At 38.8% G+C, this 26,515-nt stretch overlaps 1 long non-coding RNA gene across 1 annotated transcript in view; it reads left to right on the top strand.

The window, feature by feature from the left end:
* Nucleotides 1-25,459, top strand: part of LOC122463902 — a 165,525-nt gene extending 140,066 nt beyond the window's left edge. Inside the window, exon 6 of the long non-coding RNA XR_006287635.1 lies at nt 23,965-25,459. This is a non-coding gene — a long non-coding RNA (uncharacterized LOC122463902). The remainder of the gene's footprint in view (nt 1-23,964) is intronic.
* Nucleotides 25,460-26,515: the final 1,056 nt, after the last annotated feature.

Genomic DNA, 26,515 nt, shown 5'->3' with positions numbered 1-26,515 from the left:
GACCGCTCTAACTGTGCTACCAGTGGCCTTTATTAACATAAAATTTATATTTTAGATAGAAACAGCATCTATGGTGGTTTTGTTTCCAGGCTGTGTCATTTCAAGCTGCAGATTTTAAGCAAAGAGAAAAATTTAAGATCCTTCTCCACATTTTTAAAATACTCTACTTAAACTCTTTTTATATTTGGGTTTACAGACCTTTGTGTCTGAAATATAATTTGATCTCATTTCTCCTATATTATATTAATAATAATTAATCATTAATAATTGATTAATTAATGATGTGGATGCTGAAGGGATCACAATAGTTCACCTGACCTTTTCACATTAACTTGTTATGAAAATAAAAACGGGGGGATGGAAATTTAATGCCCCGAATGATGCTGGATTAATAGCCCTAAAGAATCTAAAAATCTAGTCGTCCATTTGTGCATACGTAAGACAAATACTGCAAAGGCAGTAGCATTGCACACTCCTCCATGTGTCCATGCATCTCAGATCTGGAAGTATAACTAATTGTAGTTGCTATTTCAGGCTCCATGTCTCTTCAATCCTTGGCTCCTGTAAGTGGCAACTCTGGCCTACAATTTGTGATGTGAACACATTTCCATCACGAACTAGACTGAGACCACCACATTCATTTTACATAAGCCACTGAGCTGCCATCAATCAGATAGGAACAACTTTAATTCACTGCTAACCTGGGCTGGATTAGAACAACTGGCCTGGAAGGGAAAATTATTACTCTTCTCAAGAAACATCCAATCCCCGTCCACATCTTCTTAAGTAAAACCAGCCAAACAACTCTCATCTATAATATGATTCCATAGTAAATCACATTAATAATAGGTTTCAGAGTAGCAGCCGTGTTAGTCTGTATCCACAAAAAGAAAAGGAGGACTTGTGGCACCTTAGTCTGTAAGGTGCCACAAGTCCTCCTTTTCTTTTCACATTAATAATAGTAAATCAATTGAACCAGGTGTTAAAGTGGAGAATTAGATGGATGTGGCAAGGCAAATGTACTTTCTGTTTGCTTTGCACAAGAATTACATGGTGAATCTGGCAGTGATACTTATGAAAGTGCAGAGAACTAGGTGAATTCTTGTAAAATTGGACAAGATGTGATCCTCCCACCACCCATCTGACAATTTCCTGTTTTGCTTACATTGAAAATAAGAGTATACTGCTACAAACTGGTGAAAACAACATTGTCTTTTCTTTATGCATTTTAAAGGTTGGTCACTACTCCCAGTGTAAGTAATTTTATTGCACAGACTTAGTGAAAATTATTAAAAGGATAGCCATTCATGCAGGAACAAATGATATGTGCACATACAGGTGTCTGCACTTGGCAAGTGCAGATCTGTGTGTGTGTGTGTGTGCGCGTGCGCATGTGTGTGTGTACTTTAACCTTTCCAACACCTGCCTTATTTGAATAAGCTATCGCTTGTTTTGGAATAGTCATGTGTACACACAAATGTCATCCACACAAGTGGAAGTTAGGCCTTGAAAATGTATCTCTTAGAATATGTGCAGTTTTGCATGTGTAGGCGAGCTGGGCAAATAATAAAAAATATAATTTGTTGTTGGACTTCCTGATTTGATTATTGTTGTGTCACTGCTTCCTGTGCTACACATCCAGTTAATACAAAACAGTTTAATTGTAAAGTGTAGTGTCCTTTTGGTCCCTTAAATTGATGATATCTGATCTTCCCATAGTTTTTATTCCAGTTGTTTCCAGTCTTTTTTTGTTTGCAGTTGACCCTCTCACTTTTTTGGATAGATTAGCAGCTGGCTGTCATTTCTCATCTCCATCCCCTATTTCAAGTGATACTCTTTGTTTGATGTCTAATGTTTTGTGTTCCATACCAAGTCAATATAGGATGTACTTCATCCTTTCTTTCAGCAATAACCATGTAAAAGATCAGGTGCTTTGATACAAATGTATGCTTTCATTATCACTGTGTATGATGCAATGCCATCAACAGACTAAAACAGACTTAAAAATAAATTTTGTCCTGGAATTTTCATCCAGTTGTACTTTATATTCGAGAAACTTAAATGGCCACCCTACTCTGCTATGCCCCATGGGAAGAAACTCTAAGGGATAAAGGAGTTCAGGAGAGCTGGCAGTTTCTCAAGGTGACAGTATTAGAGACACAACTGCAGACAATCCTGATGTGAAGGAAAGATAGGAAAGAGAGTAAGAGTGCAAGATGGCTCCCTCAGGAGCTCTTTAATGACCTGAATATCAATAAGGAATCCTACAAAAAATGGAAACATGGATGGATTGCTAAGGAGGAGTACAAAAGAATAGTGCAAGCACATAGGGACAAAAGGCTAAAGCACAAAATGAGTTATACCTAGCAAGGGACATAAAAGGCAACAAGAAGAGGTTGTTTAAATACAGTAGGAGCAAGAGAAAGATGAAGGAAAGTGTAAGTCCTCTACTTAGCAGGGAAGGAAAGCTAATTGATGTCATCAAGAAGGCTAAGGTGTTTAATGCCTATTTTGCTTAAAAGTGTTAATGGAGATCAGATATTTGACATAATTAATATTGTTAATACTAACAACAAGGAGAAGAAGAAACGTAAACCAAAATAAGGAAAGAACAGGTTGAAGAACTGTTTGATAAATTAGATGTATTCAAGTTGGCAGGGCCTGATGAAATTTTTCCTAGGATACTTAAGGACCTAATCTTGGAACCGTTAGCAATTATCTTTGAGAATTCATGGAGGATAGATGAGGTCCCAGAAAATTGGAGAAGGGCAAACATAACACCTATCTTTAAAAAGGGAAATAAAGAGGACTAGGGGAATTATAGATCAGTTAGCCTAACTGCGATACCTGGAAAGGTACTGGAACAAATTATTAAACACTCAGTTTGTAAGCACCTAGAGGATAACATGGTTACAGGGAATAGCCAGCATGGATTTGTCAAGAACAAATAATGCCAAACCAACCTAATTTTCTTCTTTGACAGGCTTGCTGGCCTAATGGTGAGGGGGAAGCAGTAGATTTTAGTGAGGCTTTTGACACAGTCCCACATGACATTCTGATAAGCACACTAAGGCACTGTGGTCTAGATGAATTTACTATAAAGTGGGTGCACAGCTGATGGAAAGATCATACTCAAAGAGTAGTTATCATGATCTACTGTCAAACTGGGAGGGCATATCTAGAGGAGTCCTCCTGGGTCTGGTACTATTCAATATTTTCATTAATGATTTGGATAATGGAGTGTAGAGTATGCTTATAAAAAATTGCAGATGACGCCAAGCTGGTAGGAGTTGCAAGCACTTTAGATGACAGGATTAGTATTACTGAAAAGGATCTGGGGATTATAGTGGATCACAAATTGAACAGAAGTTAACAATGTGATGCAGGTGGAAAAAAGGCTAATGTAATTCTGGGGTGTATTAACTGGAGTGTCATATGTATGACATGGGGCTGGTGTACTGTGTCCAATTCTGAGTGCCACACTTTAAGAAAGATGTGGTCAAATTGGAGAAAGCCCAGAGAAGAGCAAGAAAAATGATCAAAAATTTAGAAAACCTGAGGGAAGGTTAAAAAAAACTGGGCATGGTTTGTCTTGAGAAAAGAAGACAGATGGGCGGGGGACTTGATAACACTCTTCACATATGTTAAGAGTTGTTACAAAGAGGACTATAATCAATTGTTCTTCATATCCACTGAAGATAGGACAAGAAGTAATTGGCTTAATCTGCAGCAAGGGAGATTTAGGAAAAACTTTCTAATTATAAGGGTCGTTAAATCCCTGTCACTGGAGGTTTTTGAGAACAGCTTGGACAAAAACCTGCCAGGGATGGTCTAGGTTTACTTGGTCCTGCCCCAGCACGGGGCTGGACTTCATTTCTATGATTCTATGTTTGAAGGTATAAGATTCAAACTATGTAATATTACCCATATTGCATGGTTTAAACTGTAAAGGTTGCACAGGCAACTGTAAATCTGTGGTTTCCTAACGTTCAAGAGCTTCACTTTGCAACCTAAATAACATTCATTTAACAGGGTTTTTTGGGGTGTGCATAATTTTTCCTAGGTTTATTTTTTCTTTTAAAGAAAAAATTAAAAACAAATTCTCTTTTGTGAAACTTTAACAATTCCCTGTCCCCTATTGTGAACCACCAGCAAAGACTTGACACCTGAACACCCCTCTCCCTGCACTGCAGCAGAGACAGCTACTACTAGAGCTACAGCTCGTGACTGGGGGTGGATTGCTGAATCCGAGGAGTGGTCAAGAGGAAGCCCAGCCCAGTCCAGCCTGACACTTTCCCTCCCCTACACCTGGAGCTGGGGGAGCTCCTGACCAATCTGTTGCCCCAAGAGTGAGGAGTTAGCCACTGGCACCATGTGCTGAGTCTGGGAGGTGTTTCAGGTGGAATTTGGCCCCTCTCTCTCCCTCCCTGCCTGGGGAAGCTCCTGCCCCATGTGGTGCCCTGGGAGGGGTGGAGTTAGGTGGGTCATGTGCTGGGTCCTTGGGCGTGAGGGGGAGCCCAGCCCAGCCTAGCTGCTCCAGCTCCCTGCCCTGCTTACAGTTGTCCTAGAAGCTCCCTTGTGTTCCCTGTGCAGTGTGTGCTTCTGCGGCTGACCTGGCCTTGGAATGTTCAGTGATTTAGGCAGGTCGCCAGACTTCTCCTAAGCAACACAAATAAGAGAAAAGAGGTGGCCATTTTTTATCACTTTCTACTATAGCCAGAGCTGATTGGAATTGCAGGAGACACAGGAAAGATATTGAAAAGCTTAAGAGGACTTCCTCTGCCAAATATTAAAGACCTTCTGCAATCAATGGAGGTGTGAGAGCTTCTCAAAGAAAAGGTCACAATAATTCTTTATACTAGCAAGAATTCAACAACGTACATATAAGGAAAGGAGTACTTGTGGCACCTTAGAGACTAACCAATTTATTTGAGCATAAGCTTTCGTGAGCTACAGCTCACTTCATCAAAAGCTTATGCTCAGATAAATTTGTTAGTCTCTAAGGTGCCACAAGTCCTCCTTTTCTTTTTGTGAATACAGACTAACACGGCTGCTACTCTGAAACCTGTACATATAAGAGTCACTACCAGGTTCCTCTGTAATGAAATAGTGAAAAAAAATTTGAGAAACTTCTTGAAAACTTCCTCTCTTTTGAACATGTCTTTGGACCAGTCAGAGTTTTGAGTATGGACATACTGCACATTGGATAGCAGGCACAAAAGCAACTGAAGAGCAGGGTGGGAATCAAAGCAGAGGTTAAATGTTTTCGGGAGGTGTTTGTCATTGCATAGGTGTTTGTAACAGTTTGTTCTGCCTGGATTGCAGCCACTTATCAGAAGCAGGAAATGACTGTTTTTCTTGGATCTCTAGAATGCCGGGGAGGGGCCAACTTAGTTATGAGAAGTGCAGTGTCGGGACATAACTAGTAAATGATTACTGACATGCCTGTGGCAGTGACGAGCTTGGCCGAAACAGGGGGGTGGCTCTCCCTCCCCCCAATTTTTAAAATATCTCAGAAAGATCACCTGCAGGAGAGGTTTGGTTTGGGATGTGGTCAGAGGTGACTTCCCCACAGCTGAAGGAGATTTAGAAAGGGAGGATGGTGGCAGAATATGCACCATATTATTCCCTGGGTAGGAGCACATGCCCTTCCCCTCATAGCATGGAATGGACTGAGGTGTAATTTCCCTTTCGAGAAGCTACCCATTTGAGATTATTAGTATTATTAGATGTAAAGCCAATAGTATTATTAGATGTAATTTTTCTACAGCCTTTTTCTTTCTGTTTCTGGTTGTCGCTCACTGAAGTTAAGTATGGAAAAGGAACAGTGCCCTGAATGTATCCATTACCAGCACACCACAGACACTGAGGTACAAAAATCTAAAGATTTGAAGGGAACGTGTATTTTATGTGCACTTGTGTTCAGAATATAGACATCTAATGAACACAGTGAGAGATTTGAAGATTAATTTTATCTAATAAAAAGACAATGATAGCTAATAGGGATTTTTAATATACAGGAATATGAATGTAACATTGCATTTATTAACTGTTTGTGAACAGAAAGAGAGTACATACCAATTGAACATAAGCTATTAACATTTCTTCAACTTGGAATGTGTTCATCATTACCTTTAAAAGGGCATGTCATGAGACCAAGGAAACGTCACACTTTAAAAAGAATGTTAAAAAATATAGCAGATGAGGGCAAGAAAACATTGGTTTCAAATGCAAACCATTCACTTTGATTCATACCTCTGAGTGAGGAAATGTGAAAACTTTTCTGTTTCATTCTTTCTGTTACTCATTCCAAGTTACAATACTTACAGTGTAGTGTAGATTACTATAATTAACAGGTTACACACATGAAAACATTTTTTCCTTGATGTGCCTCTGATTCCTTTATATTGTTAGCATTAATACAGTATAATAACTTCCTCCAAGAAAGAAACAACTGCTATGGGGGTTATTATTGAAGCTGATGTTCCTTTCTATTAAGTAATAATATTGAGAAATTGCAAGTCAATAAATAAAGCAATGTAATGACACTTTTACCTTCATAAAAAATAAGATTTAAAAAACTGTTATGTGTAACATACAAACATACACGCACACACTACCTATATTTACAGTATATTCCGTGTAGACTTTCGTCAAGAGAACATATTGGGGACCTTTTGAACCTAGTAACTCAAAGAAGTAATTTTCTTTCTGGTCTAGAGAAGCAGTTTCAGTTTAAATAAAATTAAACTCTGTTGAATTAAAATGTAGATGTTTCTATGTCTTTTGTACTGTGATGTTTACAGCAAAGATTAACATTATTCCTACTTTTTCTCTTCCAAAATATATGCCATGCGACATATCCATAGATTTGTGTTTTTTTAAAATAATATGGCATGCTGGTTATAACATAGTTAATGTACCAGCTGCAATTAACAGACTGTCAAAAGATCAACTAACAATTGCTGATAAGCTTCATTTAACTAATTTGAGAAGTGGAAGTTTGATTTTTTTTTTTTTTTCAGGAAGGTAGCTTGTTTCCTTATTTCCTGTCAAGTGAGCCAACTCCTGTGACCTGTAGTTAAAAGGGCTTTTTGTAATTAAGGCAGCAAGTCTCCAAGTGAACAGTTCTCACAGTAGGAGAGGGGAAAGAAGGAGGATGCATAACACTGCTTAACTAACTAAGCGGAGCTTAGCCAATACGTTCTCCTCCAAGCTGGTTAGTACACCATGAGCCTGTGGAATCTCTTCCTCCATTGGGTTCTTGTCCATTTTATGGACGACTGAGTCTGTTAAGATCTTGGGCAGTGGCCCTATCAGAGGGTAGGCTCCCTTTTCAGTGACTGCCCACAGACAACCAGAACTGATCAGCCATGTTATATCAATAACATTCTCACACCAGGTTGTGTAAATTGATCTTTTACAATTTCTCTCAGTGACAGTTTCTGTAGCCAACAAGATAAATCATTCCTCCTGTGGCTTTTTTATTGATTGCTGAGACCAGTATAAAAATTACACTGCTCAAGCTGTGAGGTGAGCATCCTCATAAAAGAAGACTTTCTGTTTACAATCGGAATATGTTTGGGTCCAGATCAAGTACAGATTTACTATCCTAGAGCCATGAGAGACCCAGAATTTAACGGAGACACAGAACATTTGGAAAGTAACCCACATAAATTTTAGAATACAAATGGTGTACTTCAAAAAACCCCAAGTGAAAAAAAAATGCAAGCTTAGAAAGTCTTGTTGAGGTAAAGGCAGACATAATAACAAACCATCTGTTAAAAACAGCGATGCATAAGAAGCACAGCAACAGAATCAACCAAGGCACTTTTTGCAATTGCTTCTGCAAACACTAACACAAATTGCTTTTTGATACCATTTTATCACCCATGCAAATATTTTTAAAGGGGAAAATAAGATTGGAGAGCTCTCTGCCTCTTTGCAGGAAAGAAACATCCGACGAGTCTAGAAGATTTGGCAGCTTTAATGTGATTTTAGATAAATTGTTTTAAGCTCCTGTACAATATCAGTTGTACTATTTTATTAAAGTTACAAAGATAGAAGTATATGGCATAGTGAGTTTTTTGTCACTGCTTGAATTAAACTCCAGAACGTTTAGGGGTTGTTGGTTTTTTTTCTCATTTTAATTGTCATCTTAAAATATTAATTAAATTCCATGGATCTGTTGTCAGACTATTCAGGCCTCATGCTAATGTCATGTACAGCAGTACAAATCAGGAGTAACTCTGTTTAAATCAAGGGAATTATTCTTGTGTAAAACTGGCGTAAGTGAAACCAAGCTCTGGCCCTCAAGTAGGTGCTACTTAGGCAGACGTTTTAGTAGACAGAAGAAAAGAGTGGGGGTTAGATTCCATGTGTGGCTCCTTCACTGGCTCACTCTGTGATCTTGGGTAAAATACTTCCTCCAATTCACAAATCTGTAAAATGGATATAATAAACATAGGGTGAAATTCATCACTCTAGTAACTTCATTTAAATCAGTGCAGTTATACCAGAGATGAATTTGACCCATATCACCAACCTCAGAGGAACAGTAAAGTTTCAATTAATGTTTTCAAATTATTCTGAGATTCTTGATGATGGGTCTTATAGAAGTGTAAATTATATTATTGATTATTTTTAGTAGTAGTAGAATCCAGGAATTTAACTTTTTACACAATAATGAAGTATTTCATGTCTCAGATATATAGACAGCCATGACTGATATCACCTAGTTCTCTAAATATGTAGCAATAAGTGGCCTCACAAAGCCGAGCGTCTCATTACTGGTTCAAGATATTTTCCGAACAGTCCAAAATTGTCATTTCTCTAGTGATGCAATTGAAATCTGGGGCAAAGCTAAACCTAAACCTGCCTTTCTGTTGTAATGATCGAGGAGAGCTAAAAATCATCAAAAACATTTTTTTAAATATTATTTAATTATGTCTAAGTTTAATTTTTGTCATCAGTGATAAAACCATTCAAAATGCCGGCCCCACAAAGCAGCTGCTATTTTTTTTTTAATTTAAATTTGGTACGTAGTCTTTGTTAAAATGAGGAATCTAGTATTTGGGCATCTGTCTGAAAATAGAGGGTAGAGAGAGATGATAGCCTTTTGCCCCTTGCTATTGAGCCTCTCCCTGGAGTTTAGAAGCAGCTCTGTTTATTTGCACAATGGCCAAGAAGCCTGATTCAATTCAATAGGACTGGGGGAAGGCAAAGAGGTGAAAATATTTTTTACAACTATTGCTCACTCTGCCACTGCTGCTGTTGTCCATAAGGGGAAGAGACTTGACCTGAGACAGAAGTTTGGGGCTGCTTCCCCTTCACCCCCACCCCCCACCCCCTGACTCCTGAAGCATTTCTGGAGGGAAAGAGCTGAAGTAGTAGTAGGTGGGCAGGAGGTGCTGGTGCAAGGGATAATATCAGAAGAGGGAAGATTTTAGTACAAACAACAACTTTAGACAGTAGTAATGGCATATGAAAATGTTGTTAAGGAAATGTTTTGCCTAGGTTTTCGCATTGCATGGGAAAGTCCATATTACTAATTTACCTTTGTTTTCTTGTGCATTCTTCCTTAGTTTGGGTGTCTTACTTGGAGAAGTACTGAAGAAAAGTGCCAACGTTTAGTTTTGGTTTTTCCCCTCAGTCAAGAATGCAAAATAACTGGAGCTAATTTTTAGCAGGATCCTCTCCGTTTCCTTAATCCCAGATTGTTACGACTCTCAAGCAGTTCATTGGAGGCAATTGTGGGAAAAAAGCCATTTTCCTTTCAGCTGTTCTTCCAAACCCTAATGAGGTAACAATTGAAATACAGAAAGTTGCTTCAGAGGTCAGGAGAGTATATTCTACACAATGGTTGCAGCATTTGAAACCATGACAGCACTATAAATTGACAAACTAAAGCAGAGCACTTGGTGGTCTGGAGTGGAGAAAAGAACATCACCAGAAAGCAGTAAAAGACGAGCCATGAAACCACACAGAGAAATGAGTGATTTTTTTTTCAGATCACCTTGTTAGAATTTAGTGTATCAAAGGTCAGACGAGTAGAACAATAATAAGGTCCAAGGCTGAATAGCAGTGAGGAAGCTTAACCCAGGACCTCGAGGTCAACCATAAGTAAATGTGGTAGAACATTGAAGCAGTGGTAGCCCAGGAAGAAAAAGTACAAAAGTCGAAGGGTTAAGGGGGAGGAGCCTGCCAGTTATCAATTAGACCAAGAGAAAGCCCAGTCTGAGGCACCTGGCACAGAAAAATAATCCCATCTCAATGAAAAGAGATATCCTTCTGTGCATAGATACAGCTGTCTGGTTTTCAGGTTTTGTGGAATTTGAAAGGCAGTGTGGTGATGCTCTTAAACCCATAATAGATGGGAAAATGCAGTCCAAATGGATGCACTTTCCCCATGTATTATATGCAAATGGCACATGGCAATGTTTTCACCACACATTGGACAATATGATAAGAAAAAGGTGGCATAAAAATTACTGTCTTTTAAACATGTGAACACACAAAAACGTCAAAGGAGTTGTTTTTAACTTTTTTTAAAAAGATTTTGTACTAAAAAGTACCAGTTTACCTATAAGTTATAAGGAGGCTCCTCTCCAGATTTCTTGTGTAAATTGCTTTATGTAATTAAGTGTGATTTTACAATGGACAAAAATAGCTTTTATTTGCAAGATTGGTGACAAAAAAAGCAGTCTGGGTATAGCCCGTGTCTTCCTTCCTAGAAGCGTAATACTGCACCATTTAAGTCAATGGGAATTTTTGTCATTGACTTCAGTGGAGCTGGGTCAGGCTCAAAGTGAACTGGATGATTGGATTCCTGTAAATATCTCATATTTGTTTAACTACCCTTAATTGTCTGCTAATATGGACTCTTGACTTTGCTTCTAATACAGACTCTGTAAATGGCTGTTACAAGTTTTATTCGTCTGTAGATTTGATTTGATTTTTTGTGCAGATCAACAGTTGGGTGCAACTCTAATGAACAGTTGAAATATTGTAAGGGCTTTGAGCATGTATAAGATGAGCTTGAAGATAATAGTTACCAGGTAAATTCAGCCAAGCTTTAAAAGTGCTCAATTTATAATCCAGTACTCTCTTTTTCTGACATCCGTGTCTACTCTCAGTCTCAAATTTAGAGGAACTATATGGTCCTGGAATGCTGCTAAAACCAGCATAATTCTTCAAATCAGAAAAAGTTTCACAAGCTATAATAGAGACTACAGTATTTCCACTCTCCTGTGAAGTGAACATGTTACTTTCCATTTACAAAAGGCCCATTGTGAAGGTATTGTGATAACTTTTTGAACTTCTTCCCTTCCGCCTCTTCTGAGTAATAGCATGAGAGGTACTAGCAGAGCTGATCCTAATTGTTGAGCACAGAAGTACATGCTGCACCAAAACCAACCAAACAAAAGTTGTGGGAATTGCATCGAAGTGGGAACATACTCACATTGGGCAAGCTGTGCTATTCAATCTGAATCTCTTTCCGCAAAAGAGTGAACCAGAGAAGCCCTCTTAGAAGAGGCTCCACTTTTAATTTAAAACAAGGGGATGGTCATCGAAATCCAGGATGATTGGAAGGTAGAAATGGGTCACTGAAAGAAACTGGGATGGGGAGAAAGATCAGAAGGATACAAAGTGAAATAAAGCACTGCAGTTTCAATCTCATACTGAATCTAATGATCATATTTTTTTTAAAAAAAGTCTTGAGTTCTCATTGCATATGATTAGGGAAGAGGTTATAACCTTGCTGTGCTGATTTAAAGGTACATTTTGTCCAAAGAGAAGGATTCTTGAAATTGGTGTATTAATCCCTATAATAGTGACTGTTTGATGGAGCTTCCTGGTGGGACCTCGCTATAGTGAGGTGTTATTAGGATTATTGTTACCTCCATTTTGGTATCTCTAGGTGGGTGTGCCTGCTGTGAGGAGGACAATGAAGTGGGAAGGATATGAATTTCCTTGTTTAAGGGGAGGAGATCCCATATAAATATCCTGCTGAACTGCAGGTAACAATAACATCTCTTTTGTGTACAACAGGGGAACTTGGATTAACCACTATTAGGATTTAGTATATTTTTCTTAAAAGGGAAGTTAGTTTCTCTTACTTCATACAAGTGGAAATGTTGTGCACTGCTCGACTTAAACTGGATTTTATTTTTATTATTAGAAGTCAATGCATCTGTTTAATATGGACAAGAATGTTTGATAACCTCTGACTGGACCAGAAGTGCTGTCTATTTGCTGGATCAGAGCAAAGGCCCTGCATCAGTTTAAACTCAGGCTACTTAACCAAAAATCCTTTCTTTGTCTGCTGGTCCCTGGAGAATCCAGACTGAACAAGTATATGGAAGCCTCTCTCCAGGTGTGGGTAGCTCTCTGGAGGTATAACGACCTGAATTAATTCACCTAAACACCTCCCATCCCAATTCTTAGTTTATGAAGGGCTGTGGTCTCCCTCCCCCATAGCACTCCATACAGTCTCTCAATAGTACATAAACATTTGCATTTTCAATACAATGAACTCCTAAAATATTTCACTTCATTCAATAAGGTTTAACTTAATTCAATAAGTTCCATCCAGGATATTGCCGGATATTGTCATATCTGCCACACACAGTTCACAAGCAGCCTAACCATTGTCAGGTGTCCTGTAGGCATCACAGCAAAGGAGAGGTTTAAGAAGGATTTGAAGGAAGACAATGAGGTACCTTTGCTAATGTTTATGGGGAGCTCCTCACATGCATGAGGGGCAACATGAAAGAAAACACAAAAGTGTTTGAAAATATAACGAGTGAGTGATAAAGGCTGGCTACCATAATTAGCAGAGTGGAGGAAGGAGTTGACCTCTTGATAGCCTTTGAAAGATGATAGGGTGAGGATAGACCATGAAGGTCCTTGAAAGGGAAGATAATTGATAGAGGAAGGAGAGCCTGTGGAGAGAGTCAAGGAAAGGGATGACATGGTCAAAGCACTGGGCTAGGGAAATGATCTTTGCAGCCATGTTTTGAATGGAGGCGAACTAGGCAAGATGGTGCAGGGCACTTGCATTTGTCAAATCCAGAGAAAAGGATGTTGCAGTAGTCGAGATGTAAGATTTACCTGTGTGGATGGATAGGAAAGGCCTTGTCTTAGAGATGTTACACACAGAGAATCACCAATATTAGATATAGCCTGGTCAGGGCCGGATTTCCTATTAGTCACTGTAGGTATGTGCCTAGGGGTGCTGGCATTCTAGGGGCACCTAAAAGTTTAAAGTGGGTTAAAAGTTTCATTTTTCAAGGAAAACACAAAGGTCAGCTGTAGGCAGTTGAAGATGCTGTGGCTAGGGGTGCCTAAGGTGTAAATCTGGCCCTGAGCCTGGTGGGAGGATCTTGACAGAGGTCTGAGTCAAAGATGATGCCCAGGCTACAGGCCTGAGTGACAGGCAGGATGGAGTGTTGTCCACAGTGGTCCAGAAAAGGGGAAGAGGGAGGAATTGTGCCTGGGTGGGGAGGGAGATTAAGAGTTCTGTTTAGGCCATGTTCAATTTAAATCGATGGCTAGACATCCATGAGAAGAAGTCAGAGAGGCAGGCTGAGATTTTAGTTTGGACAGAAGGAGACAGGTCTGGAATAGAGCTGTGAGTTGTCAGCATAGAATTGATAGATGAATTTGTGTTTGCTAATGAGATTACCCAGAGGTAAAGTGCAGAGGGAAAAAAGAAGGGAACCTAGGACAGAGCCCTGTGGAATCTTTCTCCCCTCAAAAAAGTTGGAGGGGGGATGAGGAGGATCCTCCAGACAACCTGCTGAAGGAGATTTTAGATGGTAGAAGGAACACTAACAGAGGCCTGAGTCATGGAAGCCAAGAGAGGACAAGATATCAAGAAGAGCACGGTTGATAATGTAAAAGGTGGCTGACAGATCAAGGCGGATGACGATGGAGACTGGTTCTGAGATTTGTTGAGAAAGGTCATTGGAGACGTCAGTAGGAGTCGTTTCAGTAGTGTGAAAGAGGCAGAAGTCAGATTGGAAAGGGTTTAGGATGGAATTAGAGGAGAGGAACTCCAGACAGCAGCTGTAGACAGTGCGTACAGTGCATTTAGAGATGAAAGGGAGAAAGAAGACGAGATGGTAGTTGGAAAGGTAAGTGGGATCAGGGATGCTTTTTTTTTTCCAAAATGGAAGAGACTAAAGTATCCTTGTATTGTGAGGTGAAACAGCCAGAGGAGAGTCAGAGGTTAAAGGAGAAGGGTAAGGAAAAGGATGAGATTGCAAGGGAGATCAGGAGATGTGGTAGGATGTTAATGTTACTGTATGCAATTAGGATCTAAGCATGTGAAATACTGAATCTTTACTGTGAGCTGCTGGACATATTCTGCTCCTAGGACAGTGTTATGCCAGAGCCTGGAGATCAGACTAGATTATCACAATGGCCTTTAAAATCCATGAATCTATGAATATGGACTGAGTGTAGTAAATGGCTCTAGCTTTGAAGAGTTGGCTAACAGAGAACAATTAAAAATGCAATTTGTCTCTCTCCACAGAATAAGTTTGGCACCCATGGCATACGGCATTCTTCTGCTGTATGAATATGAGATACATTATTGTTGTGAGAAGTCACAACTCCCTTCTCCTCTTCCCCCCCACCCCACCCCCACCAAGTTTCAACCCAAGTAGGAAATCTCAGTTCAGAGGGAAAATTTTAAAGAATGCTAATGCTTTAGTTCAGCATGTGAAACTGATAAGTCTGAGCTAATGAACACAAAGTGTGCCATTTCCTATGACACTTTTTAGTACAATTACAGGATTCCTTTGTGGAGGTACCATGGCATAATGATATAATAAGAATAATTTGATATTTCACTGGCAATAAAGTTAGCTGTGCTGCTAAATGGTTTTCTAATTTAATATGTAAATACAGATAGCAAAGGGTGGAGTCAGAAATTTATACATGCATGCATTTCCCACCCCATCATAAATGGACCTAAAATACACCGTGGATAGTTCAGTTCCCTCTGGTGTGGGGTGATTTGCGTTTGCTTCCCACTGGTTTCACATCACCTGGAATATTTCTATAGCCAACAAATCAGAGGAGGGTACAGTTATATATAAGACCACTTTTGCATTAAAGTGTGTTCATGTTAACAATGATGGAGATTATAGCAACAGAAGAAAATGAAAGTTGCAAACCAAAAGAAATAAAACAACTTGTTATTTACAATAAACAACAGGGGATTTTTGTAGGACTGAAGCAATCAAAAGAATCTGGCATCACAAAGCAAATCTGAACAAAAATAATAATAATACTTAGAATTCAGACTTTTCATTTATTAAATTGTCTCTGTACAAGAAGCTGTACAGAATAACACAATATATACTAATGCTCTGAAATTACTCATGAAATAACCTAGTTGTAAAGAAATATAGTTTCTGTGCAGAATGGAGAACTGTTATTTTGTTGGTTCTTACACTTCTCACTCAAATATCTATTGTGTGCAGTTTTCTTCTCTGTCCAAAAAGTATTCCTCATGTTGTTTTTAAGAGTGTAGGAGTGCATGTAATGATTAACTGGAAGAAATAACTGTTCAATAATGCATCACCATGTGTGGACCTAAACTGGATCAAAATCTTTATTTCTGCTGTTTTTCAGTTCCCCTTCCTGTGATTTTTATGGAATACTTCACAATCAGAAATGTGATTTCTTCCATGTTCACATCTGATGCATCTGTTAGACTCAAAAGAGTGAATTTAACTTCTTTTCAAGCCTTAATCATAGGTTGCAGAAATTCAGTAATCACTGTCAGATTACAGATTCCTCCTTTTTCTATATTTGCAAATCCCTAACAAACCTTATTCCACAGTTTGCCCAAGCTAAGTCACCATTTCAGCTGTGCATAGGTCAGGACAATATTCAGCCTCACACCCACAGCAAAAGAAATGTTCTCAACTTTTGCCAGTGATATTTGTAACTTTAAAAATGAAAACAAAAATTGCAATGCAGGTGCACATATGACTCCTGCTGTGAACTGGAGCGCTGTTTCTGTTTCCCATTAATCTCTCCTTCATCTCTTCACTTTTAAGTGCATTGACTTTGTCCTGCATTTTCCCCCTGGTTTCTGCACATGCCATTTCTGCACATGCCATTTCTGGTAGGACTCTTTAAGACAGAAAAGGCAAAGACTTTCACCTTTCTGCAGTTTTATCATGTGAGTTAGTTCTCAAATTCCTGATTTCTTTTAAGCATTTTGATGGTTATATTAAATGAATCAAATTTTAAAGGCTTGGAGTAGTTAATGTCAATTTTAATTAAGCTAAAGAAATTAAATTCTATAGACAAATGCTTTCGCTGCTAAATAAGTGCTTTCTCCGGGGTTCAGAATGATCCTCAATATTTAAGTGGTAGAGTAATAAGGCAGAATTCTCATTTGCACTAAGGCATCTTTACACCACTCTACCAGTGGAAAGGAGCCTTAAAGTGGGCATTTATATTTATATTTACCTGCCAGAGCGGTGTGAAAGCGGAGCAAATGATAATTGCACCCACATAGTTAACAGAAGTTAAATGACATTAAGAACTAGAGCTGAGCAAATATTATGTAAAGTGATGCCCCAGGATAGGTTGTTAGAAGCAGGGATTGAACTCCAGACCTCTGGATGCTTTTACTGCATGAACTAAAAGACCAAGATGTAGCACTTCTAAACCTGTTTGTGGTCAGGCCACTAGAAGGGGACAGAGAGACACATCATGTAAAGGTGGATTATAAAGCGGGTCAGAAAATGCAGATTACTTGAAAGTGAAATGTTTTGTGAAGACATGTTGCCTTTAATGAAAATTCATTTAAAAATGAAAAACTGAAAGAAAAAAAAGTGAAATCTTCCCTTGCAATCTTTTTGGTCAAATTATATTATATACTGTATAACTATAAACTGTAACATAAAATGAAAAAAATCCAGATCAGAACAAGACATTCAATTTTGCAGAAACAAAAGGTTTTCAACCTGATTTAAAAGATTTTCAGCATTTCAGTTTGTGAGAAATTTCTAAAAATTTTGTTTGCATTCCATTCTGGAATGGAAGAAATTTCAACATTGTGAAACTCCTCCCAAAAATGAAAAATTTGCACATCTTTGGTAGCTTACACTGACAATAAATGTTCACAAATATTTTAATAAATTAGAAGCAAATTTTCATTTTGCTGTATTTTCAATATTGTACTGTATTTAGTGTTCAGTTTCCTTGAAGTCATGCCAGTGACATTTTGTTTGTACACATGTACCTAAAAAACAAATTTTCACCTTGTAGCAGAAATTCATTTGATGAAAATCCTTTTTGCATAGAAGTGATACTGTAACAGCCCTTTCAGAAAAAGAAAAGGAGTACTTGTGGCACCTTAGAGACTAACCAAGGTGCCACAAGTACTCCTTTTCTTTTTGCGAATACAGACTAACACGGCTGTTAGTCTGAAACCAGCCCTTTCAGAGCTTCATTTGTGGGGTTAGTGAAGGATGGTGAGTGGCAATTCAGAGCAAGGTGAAGAAAGATACTAGTTTGGAGGCAGAGGAAAAGAGAAAAGGGAGGAAGAGGAAACTGAAGAAGGAAAGGAGAAGTGGACCTACTCACCATCTATTTGGGCCCATTTCACAGAGATAGTAGGGGAACAAGACCTCTGGAGCCTGCAGAAGGCAGCTGAGCTGAGGTCCCTATGCTATTAACATGGGCACCTATGCATTTTGAGCTCACCTCTGGGCTCATCACAAGGATGAGCTGAAGAACTTGACAGGAAAAAGTTCATCACTTTGTTATCAGGTGCAGCATCCATCATAAAAGGAATTGCCACTAGGGCCCAACCCAAAGGATCTTGTATGTGCACAGCCTGAAAAACTGCTCTTCTACTTTATAGACCTCAGGGGTTGCTCCTTCATCCCTGGCTTGGCTGTAGAAGAGAAGAGCCCCTTGAAGGGTGAGAAGGAATTTATTGGGAGGTTGACTGCCTTTTTCACTTGAATGATAGAGGTGTAGGCCATTCTCTCCATGACCATGTCATCATTCTCTTCCATCAGTATCCCTCTCTGACCCTTTAAGCATTTCCCCAGTCCTGGAAATTTCCTTCCCCTGAAGACAACCATCATCCCCTTGTCCAGTTACTGAGAGATAATAAATATATATGGCAAATACAGCTCAAAAGCAATCCATAGGCTAAAATTTGTCTGCTGCATAAAACAATTGCCAATAATTTTATATAAAGAACACATATGTGAAACTCAAAGTTTGTCTGAACAATCTTGAACAGCAAAGAGAATGAAATTAATTGGTTAAAAGATGGGGAACAAAGGGTAGGAATAAATGGTTAGTTTTCACAGTGGAGAGAGGTAAATAGTGGGATCCCCCAGTGATCTGTTCTGGGACCAGTGCTATGCAACATATTCATAAATGATATGGAAAAGGGGATGGACAGTCAGGTGGCAAAGTTTTCAGACTATACAAAATTACTCAAGATAGTTAAGTTCAAAGATGACTGCAAAGAATTACAAAGGAATCTCACAAAACTGGGTGACTGGGCAACAAAATGGCAGATGAAATTCAATGTTGATAAGTGCAAAGTAATGCACATTGGAAAACATAACCCCAGCTATACATACAAAAGGATGGGGTCTAAATTAGCTGTTACTACTCAAGAAAAAGATCTTGGAATCATCTTGGATAGTTCTCTGAAAACATGTGCTCAATGTAAAGTGGCAATCAAAAAAGTGAACAGAATGTTAGTAACAATTAGGAAAGGTATAGATAATAAGACAGAAAATATCATAATGCCACTTTGTAAAGCTAAGGTACGCCCACACCTTGTATACTATGTGCAGTTCTGTTCAACCCCATTTCAAAAAAGATATAATAGAATTGGAAAAAGTAGAGAGAAACACAAGAATGATTAGGGGTATGGAACAATTTCCACATGAAGAGAGTTTAAAAAGAGTGGGACTGTTCAGCTTAGACTCAGAGACTTTAAGGCCAGAAGGGACCATCATGATCATCTAGTCTGACCTCCTGCACATCACAGGCCACAGGACCTTGCCCACCCACTCCTGTAATAGACCCATAACCTCTGACTAAGTTACTGAAGTTCCCAAATCATGATTTAAAGCCATGACGTTACAGAGAATCCACCATTTACTCTAGTTTAAACTAGCAAGTGACCCATAACCATGCTGTAGAGGAAGGTGAACAACCCGCAAGGTCTCTGCCAATCTGACCTGGGAGGAAATTTCTTCCCAGCCCCAAATATGGTGATCAGTTGAACCTTGACCATGTCAGCAAGACCCACCAGCCAGACATCTGGGAAAGAATTCTCTGTAGTAATTCAGAGCCCTCTCTGAGCTAGTGTCCTATCAACAGCCACTGGAGATATTTGCTACTAGCAGTCACAAGTGGGCCACATGCCACTGCAGGCAGTCTCATCATACCATCCTCTCCATAAACTTATCAAGCTCAGCCTTGAAGCCAGTTAGGTTTTTTGCCCCCACTTGGAAGACTGTTCCAGAACTTCACTCCTCTGATGGTTAGAAATCTTCATCTAATTTCAAGCCTAAACTTATTGACGGCCAGTTTATATCCATTTCTTCATGTGTTAACATTGGCACTTAACTTAATAACTCCTTTCCCTCCCTGGAATGTATACCATTGATGTATTTACAGAGAGCAATCATATCTCCCTTCAGCCTTTGTTTGGTTCAGCTAAACAAGCCAAGCTCCTTGAGTCTCCTCTCGTAAAGTAGGTTTCCCATTCCTCTGATCATCTTAGTAGCCCTTCCCTACCCCTGTTCCAGTTTAAATTCATATTTCTTAAATATGGGAGACCAGAACTGCACACAATATTCCAGGTGAGGTCTCACCAGTGCTTTGTATAATGGCAATAACACTTCCTGGTCTCTACTGGAAATACTTAGCCTGATGCATCCAAGAATTGCATTAGCCTTTTTCATGTTTGCATCACACTGAAAGCTCATAGTCATCCTGTGGTCAACCAATATACACCCAGGTTTTTCCCTCCTTTGTCAGTTCCAACTGATACGTCCCCAACTTATAGCAAAAATTCTTGTTGTTAGTCCATAAATGCATGACTCTGCAGTATTAAATTTCATTCCATTTCTATTACTCCAGTTTTCAAGGTCATCCAGGTCATCCTCCTCCATACTGGCAATACCTCCCAACTTTATATCATCCACAGATTTCATTAGCATGCTCCCACTTTTGTGACAAGGTCATGAATGAAAATGTTAAATAAGATTGGCCCCAAGATCAACCCTTGAGGAACTTCACTAGTAACCTCCCTCCAGCCTGACAGTTCACCTTTCATTATGATCTGTTGTAGTCTCCTCTTTAACCAGTTCCTTATCCACCTTTTGGTTCTCATGTTAATCCCCATCTTCTCCAATTTAACTAATAATGTCTCATGTGCAACTGTACCAAATGCCTTACTGAGATCCAGGTAAAACAGATCTACTGCATTTCCTTTGTCTAAAAAAATCATTTATATTCTCAAAGAAAGAGCTCAGGTTGGTCTGGCACAATCTTATCTTTTGTAAAACAATGGTGTATTTTACTCAGTTACCATTGACCTCTATGTCCTTAACTACTTTCTCTTTCAAAATTTGCATACAATTGATGTCAAACTAACAGGCCTGTAATTTCCTGGATTTTATTCTCTTACTTAAAAATTGGTATTATATTCACAATTCTGCAATCATAGGGCACGACTCCCAAATTTATCGACTCATTAAAAATCCTTGCTGTGGAACTTACAATTTCATGTGCTAGTTCCTTTAATATTCTTGTATGGAGACTATCTGGGCCCCCCCAATTTGGTCCCATTAAGCTGTTTGCATTTGACTTCCACCTCAAATGTGGTAATTTTTACTTCCATATCCTCTTTTCTGTTAGCCACCCTGCCACTACACCTCCTTTATTAAAAACTGAGGGGAAGTATTCATTTAGGTTTTGGGCCATGCCTAAATTGTCTTTACTCTTCACCCCATCCTCAGTAGTTAGTGGTCCCATTTCTTCCTTCCTTGTTTTCTTTTTATTTATATGGCTATAGAACTTTTTACTTTTGGTTTTAATTTCCTTTGTGATGTCCAACTTGGCTTGGCTTTTGGTAGTTTTCACTTTTTCCCTACACTTTCTGACCTCCAAGAGGTAGCTTTCCTTGTTGATCTTTCTCATCTTCCATTCCTTGTAGGCTTTTTGCTTTCTCTTAATAACCTGTTTAAGATGCTTGTTGATCCAGTTTGGTCGGCAGCTTATTCCTATGAATTTTTTCCCCTTGTTTGCGATGCAGAAAAGGGACGACTAAGGACGGATAGGATAGAGGTTGATAAAATCATGGTGTGGAAATAGTGAATAAGGAAGTGTTATTTACCCATTCACATAACATAAGAACCAAGTCACCCAATTAAATTAATAGGCAGCAGATATAAAACAAATAGAAGAAAATACTTCACACAATGTGCCATCAACCTGTGAAACTTGTTGTCAGAGGATGTTGTGAAGGCCAAAAGTATAACTGGGTTCAAAAATAATTAGATAAGTTCATGAAGGATAGGTCCATCAATGGCAATTAACCAAGATGGTCAGGGACGAAACTCCATGCTCTGTGTGTCTCTGAACCTCTGACTGCTAGAAGCTGGGACTGGATGACGGAATGAATCATTCAATAATTGTCCTATTCTGTTCATTGCCTCTGAAACATCTGACACTGGCCACTGTCGGAAGACAGGATATTGGGCTAGATGGACCATTGGTCTGACCAGTATGGCCATTATTATGTCCTTATGTATAAGTTATTTGCTATGACTAATTCACCCAATTCTTTCAAGAACCATTAAAGTTCCACAATCTGCATTTTATTTTATTCTAGGATAGGTGAATAATTCATAATGAATCTTTAAAATGATAAAAGGGGGGAAATTCACACAACACACACAAAGAAAAGGAGTACTTGTGGCACCTTAGAGACTAACCAATTTATTAGATCATAAGCTTTCATGAGCTACAGCTCACTTCATCGGATGCATGTAGCTCACAAAAGCTTATGGTCTAATAAATTGGTTAGTCTCTAAGGTGCCACAAGTACTTCTTTTCTTTTTACGGATACAGACTAATACGGCTGCTACTCTGAAACACAACACATAATTAGACTGGGGAACTCATTGCTAAAATAGATCACTGAGTCCAAAATCTCAGCAGAATTCAAATAAGAGTTTAGAGATTTATGTGTATGATGATAAAATCCCCAGTTGCATTAACTAGGATTAAAAAAGAGGAGAGGGGGTAATAAAGCCCCATGCTTCAGAGTATAAGCCACTCATTGGCTGTCTGGAATTAGGAAGAAGAATTTAGGGTCAGATGATTCCGTAACTGTCCATTGCAGGGTTTATTGTGCTGCCTTCTAAAGCATCTAATCCTGGTCATTGTCTGAGACAAGATCCTACAATAAATGGACCCATAAATCTATTCCTATGTTCCCAAAAGCTGCATGATTCCTCTGTACAAGGTGATATCCAAAATGTTGAATAAACTTGTGTGGGCCTTCATGTGAAGCCTGTTACATGTACTGGATTGTTTTGACTTTTCAGTGAGCAGTAGTTTAAAAACTGTTTGTTTCCTGTGTCTTAAATAGGCTGGTTTGATGTCAGAAGTAGATTTTTATCTATCTTGCTGGTGTAGAAAAATATGTGACAATAACATCACTGTTCAGAATTGGTGAACATGAAAATGATGGAAAACTGGACAGGAAGAAACTAGTGACAGGGGAATGAACATCCAAAGGTTCAGAGAGGTTCAGCATCCTGCAGCAGCAGGACTATTGCCTCTGTGGTTTTTCTCCAGACTTTATTCAGAGGCCCAGTGGGAACATACACATATGACTTTTACAAACTGTAGTAATAAAAGGGTTTTGTTCAGAAGTAGTTGTGCCAGGTTAAACCTGTCTCTCATGAAGTGAAACACTTAGTACCAAATCCTGCAGCCCTAACTCAGTCTTGAGTACAATGGAAGTAAAGAATTGTAGTCTAGACTGTAAGACCAAGCAAGGACTGCATAGCTCTATGAAGGATATTTACTAACTGAAAAGTGTATGGATCAGATTTATCCTTATATGATTGTATGATTTTAAATGCAACCCTTTGTCCAGAATTATTGCTTCTTAATTTTGATTGTTCAAGGTGGTTTTGCTCTTTTTTGGCACAAAACACCTTACAGGGAAATGCCCCTGTAAGAAAATAAAGCCTCCTTCATTTGGGAAAATTCACTGGACAATATAGAATATTCAGTTGCACCCTCTCCGAATGCATATTTAATTTCCCAAGTTTACAAAACTGTCAGATAATATTAAAATGTTCCTACTTCTCATTGTCCATCCTCAGTACAATTTTTTTTCCTGTTGCTCCTTCTGTTTCTCTTAAATTCTGTCTCTCATCATGTTCCTTGTCATCTCATAATCATGTCATCTCATAATGTTCCTTACTCTACATTAGAACTGATCTTGAGCCAAAAGTTCAAATTTAGGTCCAAAGTTCCCCAAATGAAGGAGTGTTTGTTGGATTCTTGTTCATTCCATTAGAGAGATATGGGCCAGGTGCAACATTAAGGCTGGTGGAAGATTTCTCAACTAAAAAATTTTCCTGTTGAAAATCGGGTTTTACGAACAATGAAATTTCACATGGGAGGTTTCAAAATCTCTCATGGGAGATTTCAGAACAAATGAAAAATTTCTCTTAGTTTTTAAATTAAATTTTGTTTGTTTTTTTCAAACTGAAATTTGGGATTTTTTTTTCCCTTTCTCCCCCATTTTTCCTTTTGAAGCCTCTCATCTCAGAGGATGAATTATGACTAGATTTTTTTTCACTTATTCCTGTTTCTTTTTTTCCTTTTCCCATTCTGTCATTTTTCAAAACTTCCTCAACTTTGGAAAAGTGATAAAGTTGCAAGAAATATGCTACTAAGCGAAGAGAAGGTGTTGGAGGAACCAGCATAAGCCAGGACCTTACCAGTTGTCAAGATGGTGTGAAACTTTGGGAAGTTTCCAGACGTATCCATGTTGCTGGACATGCAGATAGAGATTACATACCTTACTTCTTGGGTATGGGCCTGGCCACAATGATGCATGATTTGGTCAGCATAAGGCTGGATTATTTCACTTCCCTCTATCCAGAGTTGACCCTGAAAGCCATCCAGAAACTGTGATAGGTTCAATAAACAGCAGCTTGCCTACTGAGTCGAGTGCCAAATTACAATCACACAAACACTACATGCTCTGCATTAGCAGCACATCCAGTTCTGGTCACATTTCAAGGTCCTGGTCTTATTGTGAGTTGAAAGTGAATTTAGGCCCGCCTATCTAAAGGACTGCCTCTCTCACTATTCGGGCATCTCCTGCTATGGCAACTGTGTTCATCAGGGATGTTAACACTGGAGCCACTTTTTCTGACAAAATGTTTTTCCATCAGAAAATGCTGATTCATCAAAACCCAAATTTTTCACAGAAATATATCAGTTTCAGTGCAGATTTCACATAACCAGGATGGAAGCAGAAGACCTAGGTTCAAGTTCCTCCTCAAACTCAGGCAGAGTAGGAGCTTTAACCTGTTTCTCCCACATAGTAAAGGAGCATACCCTTGGCCACTGGGTTACTGGCTATTCTGGGATAAAGGGCTGTGTTCACCCTCTCCCGCTCTGTTTTTTTTTGCAAAAAAATTCAAAAGGTCTCAGTTTCATTCCACTGCAGAACAAAAACAAATGTCAAAACCTCAATTTTTTTCACAAAATGGCATTTTTGTTTTTTGGCCAGCCCTAGATAAGACCAATAGAACCAGGTTTTAATTTTCTGAAGCTAGAGCCAGGGCATTCTCATCTAAATGCCCTCACCTCTGGAACTCACAGCTACACACTCAGTCCAAGTCTTCCCTTATGATGAGATGAAAGACCATCTCTTGCAGTGAGCTTCCCACTAAACCAGCAAATTGGGCCCAGCTGTGAATAGCATTCTCCTGAACGACTAGATTAAATTGGCAAAGTTTCTGCAGAGTTTTGTTCCTCCTGGTGTAAATTATTGTCACATCAAAACATATGTTAACTGATGCCCAGATACTACTGTAATGGGTGCTTCAGAAAAGATTGTATAAAAAAATGAACAGTGTAAGGAAATGCACAGTATGTAAAGGGAAACTTCTGCTTATATTCTGTATATACCAGTACATAAGTTACTATAAAGCAAACAAAAGAATGGACTATGCTGTAAGGTATTTCTTTGCTAAAAAATTTTCTCTGAATTTATTCACAAAAGCTGCATCAATAAACCTAATTCCTTGCCTCCGTATGCATATTGTTAAATGTGTCAGATATCAGTTTAGTACCAGAAAAAGAGTTTGCTAGTGAGCCTGCTAGAGTATGCTTTCTTGTATAATGTACTGGTATCTAGCAGTCAAGAATCATAGAATATCAGAGTTGGAAGGGACCTCAGGAGGTCATCTAGTCCAACCCCCTGCTCAAAGCAGGCCCAATCCCCAATTTTTGCCCTGATCCCTAAATGGCCCCCTCAAGGATTGAACTCACAACCCTGGGTTTAGCAGGCCAATGCTCAAACCACTGAGCTATCCTCCCCACTTCCCCCCAGGAAAAGGTGCAAGTATGATAAAGCTGTAAAACGTTGCTGAAAAGTAATTACACAGTATCTTTAAATTAACACGTGCTGTTTCTGAAAATGGATATATCATCGTTCAAGGTATACTGTAAACTTCTTGAAACAAATGTATCATAAAATATATGTTGTAAGCTTACATGCAAATGCATTCTTTCATTTGTATTCATATTTAATCACAAGTCCATTATTTGAGACTCAAGATGGGCTAAATCTAAATATGAGGCTTTTAAACTGTCTTGTAAGTTATTCTGCATAGTTTAATATTAGGATTTTACTAGGCAGTTACACAGTACTATGTTTTAATATGGAACACTTCATCATGTTCATTATCACCCATTTAGACTCATGTAAACAGCCACTCCCAGAATAACCAAGCTTTAAAATGTTAATATAAATGTTATGGCTTTTTTAATTGCAATAGACATCTCATTAAGTAATTTAATGCCAATGGGTCCTCTTAGTGATAAACAAAAAAATATTTTGGCCAGCTTTTATATCCAGGACAATGTAAGATGGATTTTTTTTTCTACAAGAGTCATCAATTTCCATTCCACTCTCTACATTGTGGTAGGGAAGACACAGAAGTAGACTCCAATAGTGGGCTTGCAACAGCAATGCATCTCATACTGTTCATACAGTAGTTTTGTTTAGCAAGACGTGTGTGTGTCTGTCTGTCTCCCCTGAGCTCAGCACAGCGATGCTTAAGTAACCAGTATCAAACAAACAAAGACTACCTGGATCATGACCATGATGGAATTAGTTCTTCATATAGATGGAGGTAAAAACATCCATGACATTTCATTAGCCTAGAAGGCAGAAACATCT

This window comes from Chelonia mydas, chromosome 1 (assembly GCF_015237465.2).
Source record: "Chelonia mydas isolate rCheMyd1 chromosome 1, rCheMyd1.pri.v2, whole genome shotgun sequence".
Classification (NCBI taxonomy): domain Eukaryota; kingdom Metazoa; phylum Chordata; order Testudines; family Cheloniidae; genus Chelonia; species Chelonia mydas.
Note: the sequence above shows the minus strand (reverse complement) of the source record. Positions and strands in the feature narration are given on the sequence as shown.